Below are 12,840 nucleotides of genomic sequence, written 5' to 3' on the forward strand. Positions count from 1 at the left end.
TAGGTATTTACAATCAAGGCACGCTATAAATGAACACCACAATGGAGGATATGTGACAGAAGCTGAAAATACTAAAATTATCTCTATGGATAATTTATGCAGTACTTTATTATCTAATTGTCCAATTTATGGCCGCATCTACATCTCTCATAGCATATATTTGGTAATTTTTTTGTCCTTTACCCTGCAGCAGTGCCTCAAACTGGCAGACTACCATTTTACTGCAGCCAACTCCCCTTAATAAAGCTTGTGTATGTTCCAATCATAGCTGCAGATCTAATTAAAGACTTACATTAATTTTAATCTAAATCATTCGCAGTTGTCATGAGTTTCATCAAATCTAAATGTAAAGCATTCTGTGATAATTAGAAAAGCTTAAACATTTTTGGGAACTATGCTGGCCATGCATGTGTGATGTAGCGCTGCAATGTGCCTCGGCAGTCTTGTGGATCAGTAGTTTGGCTGAGAGTCTGTCGCACAGCAGAGTTTCTCCAGTCCAACAGTTGAATGGCTTGTGTTTCTATGTGTAAATCTTCTGCCTCTCTTACCATCAAAACCATCGCTTTAATAGATGGCAAGTCACCCTTTTCACCAAGTGACATGGCACAGACATGTATGGTGCTAAGTACTCATACCTCTAGATCTTTTTCGTGTTTTCAGATTAAAGACTTCAATGGGATATTGGTATAAATTTAAATCTTTAATTGTGGGCACGTCTGCATAGGATGCTTTTTGTCTATTCTTGCTGTAAAGTCTTGTCACAGATTCAGGTCTGGATCTGATACATCTTCACATATTACAGTTTGATTTAAACCTCTCGTTGCAGCTTTGACTGTATGTTTAGCATTATGCAGAGTTAGTTTTTAATCCCACACAAATTTTGTATGTAACCAACTCGTGTAACTTACGAATAGATAAGTTCAGAAACTTAGATTTCAATGTTGAAGTTAGAGTTAGTCTATCTTTCTAAGTTCAAAAGGAGGATAATAAGCACAACAACCATATTATCAAGAATGAACAGATTATTTAATACAACTTAAATCAGAATGTTACTGTACAGTTTCTTTTCCCTTTTTGTGTTCCAACATAAAGTGTCCACCTTTTTTATATCAGGCAGTATATTTCCTTATAGTTCAAATTCCTTATAGTTCAGTTCGTCCTTTAGAAGTTTTGTTTCTCTTTAGTTCAGTAATTTAAGTCAGTCAGTCAAGTCTTTGTTAAATGGCCATGTGTTTCTTTGGATCCAAAATCTTATCTTATCCAGTGCAAAGTAGGCAGCTGATCCAGCGGTCCCAGGTCTTGAGTTGAAACCTGGAGCTCATCAATCCGATCCAGGCCTGCGATGCTGTGCAGCTGGACGGTCTTCAAAGTTGAATGGGGTTCAAATAAAAAAAAAAAACCAACCTGCACATATATAGAACTTAACTATTGAGTTTCAAAAGTATGCAGGAAGTAATAAATTCCATTTATCACAAAAATAATATTCAACTAATGGCAAGCTTGCAAAACAAACGTATCACACTGTATCCAACCTCTTAGTTTATACATAACAAAAATAATGCAATACAGTGAAAATCATCATCTTAATCTCACACGTTTCTCCGATTGGTTTTATTTACGGTTCTCTGTTCTTCCTTGTCGGAATATATGAGCAGTAATGCTTGTGACGCCAGTTAGCATTAGCTTAATTTCGGTTGCAAAAACACGTTACAACACTCACCAGAGAAATCACAGTAAAAGTGTGTTTTACTGCCAGGGTATCAGGTCACGGATCTTCTTTTCTCTTGACCGTTACCGAAGTTAATCAAGAATTTATCTTATAGCATGCAGTAATTCACACCACGTGCTACAACCAGCTACGGTTTTCTTCTTCTTCTAACAATTTTCTGCTGTCTAAACCAGAGTGTAACTCACAAGCCACCTGCTGGCGGTTTCTGGTATGACAAGAAAACTCAAAATGAAAATATAAACTGAATTGCTGGGAACATTAAATAACAAAACAAAATCCTACAGAAATAAAATACTACTAACAGTATCACACATATACATGTGGGTTACATGTACATTTGGTCTCAGCTGCTTGCTGTGTCCCCTACAATTTTTGTTGCAAACTGCAGCGTTCCCATGAACCTTTGGTTGCTTTTCTTACTAGCGCTCCTTTCAGCTGCAGGTAGACACCCATGTCTATGAGTTTGTGCTGTACCTATTCATTTCCACAGGGTGGACTCACCAGTGCTCAATGAGATGTTCGAAGTTTGGGCCAATGTTTTATAACCTGTTCTCCCTTTAGCTTCTCCATAACTTCCTCCTTGGTGTGTCTAATGACCTCATTGGTCTTTGGGATGATACAGAACAGCTGCATTTTTACTGAAGCTGAATTACTCTCTGCGTGACTCTATTTATGCCAAATAGACTTCGACTAAAAGCAAGTGTCTGCACTGGATTTTACTTGGAGGTATCAGAGTAAAAGGGGAGGTATAGATGGTCGCAACACTTTCCTGAATTGTATTTGTAAAAAAAAATAAATAAAAACCATCATTTTTCTTTCACTTCCTAGTTATGTGACACTTTGCGTTTGTTTATAGAATTAAATCCTGTAAACTACATTACAGCTTGAGGTTGTCAATTAGTGAAGTGCCAAAATGTTCAAGAGGTGTGACAACTTTTGCAAGGCGCTGTACTCACCAAAAGAGACCGATGGAAATGCTCACTAATTATGGTGGAAATATTGAGGAGACTGAGTCGGTCATTAATGAACTAGCACAAGGTCTGGATTCGTGTAGCCAAACAAATATGAAGTAAAAAAAAAAAAAATAGTCAGAAAACTAAAATCAACTTGTTGTGAATATAAGTCGGACAAAAAGAGTGAAAAGGAGCCAGAAAAGTTTTGTCTCCGCATTAGTCCAGTTCCCGGTCCCTCGGTGCGACTCAGCACCCCCCAGAGGGTCTGTTGTTTAGGGTTGCACAGCCACCCAGGCCTTGATGAATTTCTCCCCCGTCAACAAATTAAGAGCTGCTATTGTTGCAGTGACAACAAGGCATCTCGGTCGCCATGGGGAGCGCCATGAAGACCAGTGACAGAACTCCTGAATCCTCCTAATCATCCCCAGCTGTCAGGAAGCACCTGGCCTGACACCTCTGCTTAAAACCTGTCTCCCAGGCATAAGATAATTACAAGTGCCAGCAGAGGAAGAGAGAGAAGGCAGGAAGAGGGAGAGCTGGTGGAGTGGAGGGATAGAGAGAATTCTTTCTTATAAGTGGCTGTGTGAGGAATGGAGTGCTGGAGCTTTTCCAGACAAGTTGCCATTGAAGTAGAGGAAGTGTTCAAAGGCAAGAGTGGAGTTGAGAGTGGGGAGGTGTCTGGGGTGTCTCCCCTCTTTGCTACAGAGAAGGCTTGGGAGGGGGTCCCTAGATAGCGCTGTGGGGGACAGGTGAGGGACGGAACTGTCAGTATGCCCACACTGGAAGACATTTTAGAAGAGAGGGACTTTTTTTTTTTTTTTGACTGGCCAAGTACAAATACTCCACGGATTGGTGAAGGGGAGGTGGAGGCAGTTTGTGGAAAAGTTACACTAAACTTATGCAGACTCGGTTCTGATGTGCAATACACAGAGTTGCTGGTGTAAATAGAGTAATGTCTTGGAAAAAAAAAAAAAATTCAACAGATTCTCCAAAAAACAAACAAATAAAAAACAACCCCACAGCGCTGACATCCAAAACTGACTCCCTGTTTCTGTTGCACAGCGCTCGTGTCACACCGGCCCCTCACCAGAAACGGGTTGATTGGTAAGTGAGGAAATACTTGTTAAATCAAAAACACCAGGCTGCTGAGGAAGAGCAGACCCTCGCATTTTACCCAAGCTTGCACACACGCAGAAACACGCACACACACGCACACACACGATTGCATTTCATTACAACCTCTCATTTCTCTAGCAGCAGGGCCTTCCTTCAGAATGGCACTCCTGTCATCGCAGCCACGGGGGGCTAAATTATTCAAATACTCTAATTCTCCTCTTCTTCCTCCCACCCACCCTTTATCTTTCCAGCACTCTGCCACTTATAATTTGTCTTTTCATTGTTGCCAATTTAGAGGCAATCCCTCCCATTAATGATGCCAACTGTTCTAAACGGCGCTGGAGCTGAGCTGAACAGAGGAGGAGGAGGGAGATGTCAACGAGACGGAAGCTGCACGCAAGCGGCGAGGACAATGCTCGGGATTTTACAGGCTGCTGTTCAGATATAAATGGATGATATACCGACTTCCACCCGTCGCTCGCTCTCGCCCTCCCACACGCTCTGATTCTTAAAGCAGGTTTTGTTTTATTAACTCTTCTAAATGTACATATGTGGCTTTATTTGCCTGTCACACGCGAGCATATTTGGGAGATTATGAAATACGTCTACATCTGGTTGTCGTGCAGACTGCGCTCAGATACATAAAAGTCATGACTTTATTTTATTTTATTTTATTTTTTTTTTACAAAGAATCAATTAGATCATATACTTTTATGGTGGCGCCTTTTCCATTGGCAAGTCATCTGAAAGCTGCTTGCTTCTTTGTATTGACTGAATGAAAAGTAAATAAAACAGCCTGCATCAGGAGGAACATTGATGATGCAGCAAAATGGCACTTAAGAATATTATTATTGTTCTTTTATGTCTTCTCCAGAGAGCAGCTACACCTGCAAAAATATACAGGAAATCACATTCAACGCATGAATATTGGAGATTGAGAAATAAGTAATACTTTCACATCAACCGATGAACAGCACAAATAAGATTAAAGTTTCATCTTTGAGAAATAAACGTACCTGAATCTGAAGCGGAATGTGTATTTATAATAATAATACTAAAAAATATGGTTCTCATACACCCACCATAAAAAATACAAGATGCCCTCAGATTTAAACTTAAATTAAAGAGTCTTGTAGCTCATCCAACAAGTTAAATTTGTTTCCACTTTTTTAACTCTCACCTGTTAAAAATAAATAATAAAAAAAAAAATCATAAATAAAAAAAAAAATATTTGCCATTTGACACGTGTTGGACCAAAGTGTAAATAAAGTTCCAGCATTAAAGGATTGAATAGTCAGTGTGTTACAACCTTTTATTAGTTTATTTAATTGAACAAGTCCAGTTTCAGACGGCTCTCAGATCTTCATCGTCTCCACAGCCTGCTGCTGCCAGCACAATGGATTAAACTTAAACCACTGAAGCTCCTATGAAGAAAATGATTTTCTTCCAGAGTAGGCGCATCAAACTCCTTTTCATTCCAGGCCATGTTAAAATCATGAAAGTCCTCAAAGGGCTGGTTGTGCCAGAATGTATTTATAAACCCCTCTAACAAATTGCTCATTGATACTCGTTGGCATTGGACGAGTTCTTTCGAAAATTAAACAATATTGAACATCTGTTCACAAGATGTAACTGGGCATTAAGCCGACAAAAACTCCTTTGATCTGAATGATAAAAGAATATTTAAGCATGCACCCGTTTTTCGTGGCCCTCTAATGTCTGGAGGGACACTACGGCTTTATTCGTCCCCTGGACTTGGCCTTGAGTGTGACATGCACTCTGCATGGTGACTGGACTCAGATTTAAGAGAGATGAGTCTGAACTCATTGTCCTAAAGGAGTTCAGGGTCGAGCCGCTGCTGAGGTTGTCTTGGTTTCTGATCTAAATGCCTACCAGGCACCTCTCTTTGTTTTTTTTGGGTATGTCTCAAACCATGGATAAAACCTCCAAACCATTATGACCTAATCTCAGAGTCCAGTTTGAGACGTAAAGTGTGTTGTGTATTAAACTGAAATCGTCCCTAAGGCATGATGCTGCTACCACGTGACAAACACAAACTACATAAACTGAAAGAAGTGGGGTTTTTTTTGTTTGTTTGTTTGTTTGTTTTTTAGATGACCACATCTCTTCAAGAAAAGAAAAAAAACTCATGAATGAGACACGTAAAAAACACATTGGGGAATACTAGACAGGCCGAAGGGGAGGGAAGAGAGCTGCAGAATAAATATTGATTGGTATAAGAAAGAAGGGTGAGAGACTGTGGGTAAGCTGTGTGATGGAACTGTGCTGCTATCTTAAATGAGGAATCCCATATGAAGGTCTGGATTAACCAAATTTAATCCCTCATCAAACAGACAATAACAGTGCACCCTAATCCCCTCCCCCAGTTCTCAGATTAGCAGCGCTCCTACTCTGCTCCCATCTTGGCAGCGCATTGGGCCCGGTGCTGGCTGGCCCATTGAGCTCTCCTCCAGAATGACCTCTGGATGAGGAAGAGGCACACAAACAGCAAGTCTGGCTCTAATGGAGACCATTCTGAACAGGTTTCTGCAGAAAAACAGCAGTAACAAACCAGTAGTTAATCCTTACTAATTTGGAAGTAAGGATTTTATGTAAAATTTAAGAAATGTAAGAGGCAAAATATTTATAAAGAAAATACAGCGTGAATAAAAACATTTTTAAAAATAGCTGGAATTTCAGGTAAGAAAAGAAAAAGAAAAGCTTTTAGAAAAACATTCCAGTCAAGTAACTTTTGAGGACCTTGATTGTACCACAAAACCTGCAATTAGAAGTTGAGATAGGCGTTGTAATTACCTTTCAGAGCGAGAACCCTGGAGTAAACAAATATGTTCATCAAGCAAATACAGGATTACTGCGTATGAGCTCACTTTACTCCATAACACATCCGATTCAGCTGGGGAATGCAAAGCACAACACGAGGCAAGAGGCAGAGTGAGACGGAGGGAAACTGAAAATAAGAGGCGCGTCGGAACAGAAACTGCTGACGCGCAGACTTCTCCGCCTGCTGGATAAGTTGTTTCTTCAGATAAAACATAAATAGGCAAAAGCTCATTTGGAATATGCATGTTTAGGTGAGACATATTTATTTTTGTTTAAATTTATTTCTAGTTTGGATTTTCTAAAGTGTTATCTGAGATCAGTTTTATTCCTGAAGTTGATTGAGACACATTTAAGAGTTTCACATTCAAGAATCGGGCTTATGTGTTTATATAACAGTCCGACACGCCGCAATAACACGTAACTGAAATAAAGCTGTTGTTAACTTTAGTTTTGCTGATGAAGTCCAGTTAAAAAAAAAAAAAAAAGATAAAAAGTTCTAACAAACAGCTGAATTTTTGATTTAAACATCCTTTGACCACTGCAACTTGGTGCAAATGCTGAGTTTAAGCTTCTCTCTTAATTAAGGTAATTATGATTGAAGTATGGCCTGTTTTAGTGTAGCCTTGAGGCAAACAGGCCTGCATTTTTTGCAGCGCTTGCCCGATAGTTGAGTTGGTGGAGGTAAAAAAAACAACCTGGAATGCTGCAGGCACACAGAGACAGGTCCTGTGATGTCTGCTGACCTGCGTGTTCAGGTAAAGATGCACAGAGACGATCAGACGGATGTCTTGACAAAGACAGAAAGTCTGTGCTGGTTGAAGATAGGGCATGGCAGAATGCTTAAAAGCTCATTTAGAGGCCAGGGAACAAGACTGTTATGCACAAACACAAATTAATTGAGGAGAAAGGTCTGTTGTGAACTTAAAATGAAAGGAATTGGAGTTGATTTTCCTGGAAATATCGTGTGTGTTTTTTTGGTTTTATTTTTGCAAGTTAACAACCTGTTTTCTTGTTTTGCTGTGACATCCACCAAGATAGAGCTTATCAGAATGTTAAAGGGATGTAACATGTTAGTTCTTCTTTTCTTCCTACACTAGATGCAAAACACACACCATTGCTGCAGATATGAAAGACAACCTGCAAAAGAAATTAGTCATATTGAGTTAATTCCCTAAATTTGTATTCCCTTATTCTGAATTTGTCATTACATAAAACTGTGGCCCTATCCTCAAAAATTATATTTTACATCGAAAGATATTTTAGATGTGTATTGTGCTAGCCCATGAAAGCTTATGTTTACAAATTATAATAAGTGACTTGGTCCTGCAGTTGATTCTTATCTCTCAACTTAAAGTTAAAAACACCATTCTGCACATTGTGAAGCTTTTACCTAAATGTCTGAGCCTGTTCAATATCAACCTTTAAAAGAAATCAAACAGGAACTTGTTACCCTTGATTATTTGGTGTCTAACTTAAAACGGAACATTCCTCGTAGTGTGAGTAGTGCTTGCATCAGAAGGAGATGCAGATTTTTGTTTTTTGTGTTCATGTCAGTGTGTGTGCGTGTGCGTGTGTGTGTGGGGGGGTGTGTGTGTGTGTGTGTGTGTGTGTCCGTGCGTTTTTTTGTATTGGATACATTGTAAGGAGTGTTGATTTGAGTTTAGGTTAGGAGTAGGGTTAGACATCTACTAGTAGTAGTCAGGTTTAGAGCAAAGGTCAAGTGTAGGGAAAATGTCTGGGTCAGGCAAAAATGCAGTTACTAAAATGAATGAAAGTCAACACAAATTCCTCAGTTTGCATGAAAGTACAAGGATGCGTGTGTGTGTGTGTGTGTGTACGTGTGTGCGGGTGTGTGTATGTGTGTGTGTGGTTAACCAGGCGGAAAAATGTTGTACAGCTGCCAAGAACTGTAAAGTAGCCCCTTCTGATATCAGTTATTAATATTTAACTGTCCACTATTAAAGTTTAAGGTGGCTGTGAGTGAGCTGGGGGAAGAAGAGGTTACTGACCGCACAACACCATAAACACTTCCACTGAAGTGTGTGACAGCGTTACAGCGTGAGACCACTGTGTATAGATGTAAAGTGTGTGATCTGCAGATCGTGGCTGTATTTTTGCATGAACTTGACAGACTAACATTAAACCACAACATACAAGAGATAGTATTATCTTTGGGGAACAACTTCAATACTACATCCGTTTTGTTTTTATTATTTTTTATGTAAATACAGTTTGGACAACCAGTTTCCTTTGGCTCTATTTCTTGGCCTGTGATTGCCACATTTACTGCTGTCGTGAAGAGAAAATAACTCAAGTAATTTTCTTTGTCATAAAACTTCCATGCATGTTTTTATGTGTAAACTTAGAGTGGATGTAATCAATAAAATCAAATATGATTTACTGTGATTTATATCCATTGTACTTTTATGAATGCATGCAAGATGAAAATGAAACACGTTTCCTCACATATGTTGTACTCAGCAAAACAGCTTCCAGAACTGCTGGTCTTCATGTGTTTGGAACTTTTTGTACGGATGTTTAGTAGCTAAAGTGTTAGCTTAGACTTTTACTAATTTCTTTGTGTGTGTGTGCTTCCTTTCAGAAGAGCCTGCAACATGACCTCCTGCTGAGATTTTAGGGTAAATGAGTCAAACCAAGGTGAACACAGGAGGAAATGCAATGTGAAATCCAGCGCTGTTCCTGCTCTCTCATGAAGAGGTGCTAAAAAAGAATAGGCTGGTTGGCTAAAAGTGAGCATGAAAAATACCCCACCTCCACGTTGACCCACATCATCCATTATGTGGGGTGATTATGAGAATAGAACAGCCTTATGGGTAGCCTCAGTTCCAGGAAACAATAGCTCACTGTCAGGATGTGTTTTAACTGTAGGATGGTCGGCTTTATTATGGTTTGATCACTGAAGCCTCACTTTATGTCTCGGTAGCCATCTTTAGTCCGGATGCAAGACCAGCCAATGACCTGCGTGAGTTTATATTTGAGTAAAGGAAGCAACAGCTGTGCACTGTATGGCAGTTTTCAGAGGGGTCGCCACAATAAAAACATTATAGCTCAGAAGGTTTCTAATAGATGTGGCCTTCACGCGATTCCCGTTTATTTCTCCACCATAAAAAAAGATATTGAAAATAAGGTGTATATTTTTTCTATTCTCTATGTCACAGGTTTTTTTTTGATACATTATTCATTCATGCAAATAACAGTGGTCTTCTTTAGGAAATAACAGAGGAATCTAAATCTTTCTAAATGACTCTTTATAATCAAATTTTCATGAATGCAAATGCAGGCAAGGTTTCAGCGTAATTCTGCGCAGGAATTAAACTGAGTTGGTCGGGCTTATCTTAATAGCTGATCTCAGCTCTGTGGAGCCGGCATTAAGTCTGCAGGTCGAAGCAAAGCGAGCAACGCAATCACAGCTTTGCCTCCTCTAGCGTAGCTTACTCCGGCGGCCGGACCAGAATTAACACGTGCGTGGGCACGCACACGCAAACACAGACACAAACCCCCCACACCAAATGCCTCAGTGGATTCCAATATGATGTTTCTGCTTTGATATCACCAATATAATTATAGCAGGTTTATTATTAAGGGAGATAATGTCTGAAAAAATTAAATGTTTTCAATCTACAACTATAAAATATTGCATGTTAAAATCATTATTATTTTTTATTTAAAAGGAAAACTTTGTAATTGTGCTTTCAATTTTATTTAGAATTGTATCGTTTTTTTAGTAATTTGTACATTATTGACATCTTTATAGATATAATACAAGTTAAAGCTGTTTATTCCATCAGACAATTATATAATGATAATATCTTAAAGCATACACAAAGTACTTTCTTGTCAACTTGACGTTTTGGTTAAAGTAAGTTGCAGGAACTTTATGTACTTCTAGATAGTACTCCTGAGTACTACTAGAATACTATGATATGATGTTACATTACAGCTCCAGTCTGCATACTGCATGCACACAAGAATTTTAAAATGTACTCACATGACTCCACTGCCTTGAGCTGTCCGGTAAAACCAGTAATATGATTATTCAGATTCTGTCACAACACAAATCTGTGCACTTCGCTTGACCACTTCAGTAAAAATACTCTGATTCATCATACAGTTTCTGAATGCATGAATTGTCACGTCAGTCTAAGTTCTACCTTTACAGACGTCCTGCCTTTACAGACACAGTACCTTACTTCATTTCATCTTAATTCTTAACTTCTAATCTTCTGTTTTCTGAACTCAAGTAGTTCCTTTTAAAGAACCGTGATTTGAAGAAATGCAGATTTATAGCTGCTTGGACCAGAAAAGGGAATCAAAGTGTTATGGACATTTGATTAAACCATCATGCACTGAACAATCTCCTGTCTCAACGTTTCTGCTCACCTCACTTTGTTGACAGCCACTGAGTGAGAAAGACTCATGTGAGATTCCAAAGACGTCAACACACTGATTCAGTACTGATGCTGTCACAATTGTACAAAGACTGGGGATTGAAAATCTGACTAAAGATTCTCATTGGTGCTTCTCTTGTGTTTTGTGTTTAGCTTCCAGTGCTGAAGAGGAAGCAGTGGTCCCTTCGCTCTATTCTAGCACAAAGTGACTCAAAGTAACTGCCAGTGATAACTAGTAATTACATCCATTTAAAATGTGCATTATTTTACCCCTGCATTGAATAAACTAGTGAGGCAGAAAATTGTCCAGTTTTATCCTCTCCTTTATAAACACTCTTTTTTTTTTTTTTCTTAAGACTGCGCTTATTTTTGACAGGTTTCATCCTTGAGTGAGGCTAAACATTCTTGAGGAGTTTTCACGTTAATTGTTATGGTGACAGATGGACAGACGAAGTCAAGCAGACGGAGGGACGGACGCACATTCGGTCACAGTAAAACACACCGGGCCAAATTAATCTCTCCAGTTCGCCACAGTGGTTCTTACACCAAGTCACTGAACTTTGACAGAGGATTCATCTATTGAACCCCAAGACGTTCGACTAAAAATATTATTTTCACCATTTCACAAAGAGAACATGATTTCCTGGGTGGAAATATATTTGAATGAGCTTGTGCTGTCTATTCACTGACAGAAGTTTCTCTTAATACCAGTCTGGCTCTGTCCATATATGTGTGGACTTATTGTATGGATGTGGCACAAAGAGTGATAGGAGTCTTTAGAAAAGAGCGAAGCTCTCCACAGATTAGGCTGCATTAGCATTTAAGGTACTGTCATAAATTCCTCCCAAAGTGGAGGGGAAAGGCAGGACAAATGAAGTAGGATTAATAGAGGCCCGAGTCTGACCGATAGTGGGGATTGGGAGACTGGGTCACCTTGGGATGGGGGGGGTGGAAGGGGCAGAGTGGTAGATGTGCAATGGAAAAACTGGCAGAAGTGAAGGTAAGATGGACTTTGACTTACAAGGAAGACATTTGAAATGTTCTGTACAACGGAGTGTTGATAAAAGAAGAATAAGCACGAAAGATAAAAGGTAAAAGACGAATATGTGACCTTAAAGTCTGCAGGGACATGGACACAGTTGGTTAGGTCTCTAACCTTCACTGCCGCTGACCTCCAGGCTGGTAATGAGGAGAAAGTCAGGAGACAGATAGCTAACTGTGCACCGGGGGTTTGGGGGGGGGGGATGTTGGGGTTATCCAGTTTAAAAGTACAAATGATGATGACTTTATTGTTTAACCTGATACACACACAACTCTTTTTTCTCAACTTGAAAGGAATGTCATTTTTGGTCAATTTTCGAATATGTTGTATTTTGTTTATTACAGTAAAAAAATAATGTGACACTTCACAGCTAAAATAAATTATTGCAATGGGAATCTAATTGTGTTTTAAGTGTGCTGATAAACTGATCTCCAAAATATATGAAGACATTAAAAAAAAGTCTAATTTACGGTACAATACTGGCAGCTGTGGTTGCCAGACTTTTACCATACTTATACCGTAAAATTCTGGTAAAATACATATTTATCTGGTAAAATACACCAAGTCACTGATTTTGTACTGATCCTGTCACAGTTGCACAAACATTTTCTCTTGGAGATGCTTTATTGTGGTTTTTGAGCTGGAACCAGCATCGGTAAGGACCTTAACTTGGGTCAAGGATCTCCTTTTGTCTTCTGACATTTTGTGGAACCCTCCAGGTATGCACAGGTAAAATTTGTGGTGTTTACA

At 39.2% G+C, this 12,840-nt stretch overlaps 1 long non-coding RNA gene across 1 annotated transcript; it reads right to left on the minus strand.

Moving 5' to 3' along the window:
• Positions 1–1,004: 1,004 nt before the first annotated feature.
• Positions 1,005–7,261, minus strand: LOC106932237 (uncharacterized). The gene is made up of 2 exons (XR_001421231.2): positions 6,613–7,261; positions 1,005–6,345 (listed from the first exon to the last, which is right to left on the minus strand). It is a non-coding gene; the product is annotated as an uncharacterized LOC106932237 (long non-coding RNA).
• Between the last annotated feature and the right edge of the window lie 5,579 nt (positions 7,262–12,840).

The sequence above is a fragment of the Poecilia mexicana genome, unplaced genomic scaffold (assembly GCF_051168715.1).
Source record: "Poecilia mexicana isolate PSO_F unplaced genomic scaffold, ASM5116871v1 scaffold_6, whole genome shotgun sequence".
Lineage (NCBI taxonomy): Eukaryota > Metazoa > Chordata > Actinopteri > Cyprinodontiformes > Poeciliidae > Poecilia > Poecilia mexicana.